Raw genomic sequence first — 2,062 nt, 5'->3', positions numbered from 1 at the left:
TATAAATATAACTTTTTCTCTTTTTCGATAATAAGTGGTTTTTTTGCTTTATTAGAGGATCTTAAAAATAAATAGAATATAAAATTTATAAAGTACAAACGAAAATACCTGCAAAAATCATACTTTTATATGCCTTGTCTTGTTTTCATTTAGCCCTGATGACAAAGCAAAGGGGGGCAAAACGTTCTTTTTACAATTAATTACATACTTTCAGCTACAACCTCCAATTAATTCTTCATAATTCATGATTATGAAGAATTAATTGGATTAACATGTTTCTTATCAAACCATGAAGTAGATCTGAATTAAGCCGATACGTCGTCAATAGTTACAAATAATTTTCACTAATTATTTTATATCCTTCTCTAATCGCATTTTTTTTTTTTTATACATATTCAATTTAGATTCAACTTATCTGAAGAACATTTCACATCTCCTAGCAGAGTGAAATAGCAGGCCAGTGGCACCCTGAGTTCTAGCAACGTATATCTTTAGTCACATATTCAGAAATAAATTTAAAATAAATCAATTGAAAAATAGAAAATAAATTAGTTGAATAAACGGATATAAATTAATTCCCAAGTAAAAAATGTAAATTACGCCATTAGCATCACAAAATACTGACTGCAAGTATTACCTCACCTGCGTAAGATTTGAAAGAGTAATAAGTCCAACAACGGAATGGTATATGATTATAAAGCCTATACATCAAGGTATAGGCTTATGCTCCCATCTATAAGTTCGAAGATTGAACATCATAGAAGTGGATTTTTAAGTCCTAATGGGTTTCAAAACGAGTAAATTAATATATCCATGAGGAAAGTGATGAAAACCTTAAGTACCGTCAGTAGGCCATTTAATCCTTTATTTATTAACCTTAAATAAAGGATTAAATGAAATAACAATAACTTATTAACTATATTATGTTGTACTGTCCAGTAATATGGTATGGGAGACTCCATGCCAACAATGCTCTAGGCCCAATGTTGCCAACAATGCTCTAAGGCTCAATGTTGCCAACCATGTTCTAAAGTCCAATGTTGCCAACCATGTTCTAAGACCCACTGTTAAGCTTTTTTTTGGCAAATATGAAGATGTAAACCCTTTGCTCCACTATGGAGACGATGAAAATCATTTTCAGTTCATATCAGAAGAAGAAAGACAAATCGTAAAAACTATTGTGTATAGGTTTTGTCACTTTTGGTGACAAATGACGGTCGCGGCTCGCGGATTTTACTAGATAAAAGCTGGCAATCGTGGTTCGAGCTGCACTCTGCATTCCACACTTAGATGCAAATGAGTTAAGCCTCTTTGTGCAAAAAAGTGCATCAGATTCGAGTTTACGTTGTTTTTATACAATGAATTAAAATTTATAACCCCCATATGGCCAATAAAAGAAAAATTTGGGAAAATTACAGTGATATTGAAAGTAGGGATGAATTAGAATTTGAAGTTCATAGTAAACGTAAGATAAATAATATAGATGCCCATAAGATAACGCAGATAATAATGAATTAAGATATACATATTTTTTTTCCCTCACCCTTCTATTAATTTTATTATTTCAACCAAAAAATATCTATACATAATACATAATGAACATAAATGTCCTTCCTTTGCCTGAAGGGCATTTTAACGTAGGTTGTGGGATCCGCTGTGTGCAGGGGAGCACTGTGGCACTTACTCGTCGTACGTGATTTGTACTAGCTTCGGCGGTACAAGTACAATTGGAACAATACAGAGGAGATTAACATGCCCCCTGCACAAGCTATAAATCTTATTCTAATGAGTGATATTGAGGGAATCGAAAGTGATAAGGAGAAAATGTAGAATACATACGAGATTCAACGGAAAATGACGGATGGATAAATGTTTCGGAAGTGGATACTATTCCATCTCTTATGGATTTTGATATTTCACATCAAAATTCCAACAATTTAAATGAAAAATAAGATTTTTTTCGCCTATACTTTATGGAAAGATTGACTGATTCCACAATAAAAGATTGCATTATCATTTAAATTCAAAACTGTGAAGAAAACAATTGTCAAAGAGATCAATA

General features: G+C 32.2%; 1 non-coding gene across 1 annotated transcript; it reads left to right on the top strand.

The window, feature by feature from the left end:
• Positions 1-1,700: 1,700 nt before the first annotated feature.
• On the top strand, positions 1,701-1,805 carry LOC112210734 (U6 spliceosomal RNA). The gene has a single exon (XR_002945279.1). It is a non-coding gene; the product is annotated as a U6 spliceosomal RNA (small nuclear RNA).
• The last annotated feature ends 257 nt before the right edge of the window (positions 1,806-2,062 follow it).

This window comes from Halyomorpha halys, unplaced genomic scaffold, assembly GCF_000696795.3.
Source record: "Halyomorpha halys isolate HHAL.00 unplaced genomic scaffold, Hhal_1.1 Scaffold30.1, whole genome shotgun sequence".
Lineage (NCBI taxonomy): Eukaryota > Metazoa > Arthropoda > Insecta > Hemiptera > Pentatomidae > Halyomorpha > Halyomorpha halys.
This window is presented reverse-complemented; position numbering and strand designations above follow the sequence as displayed.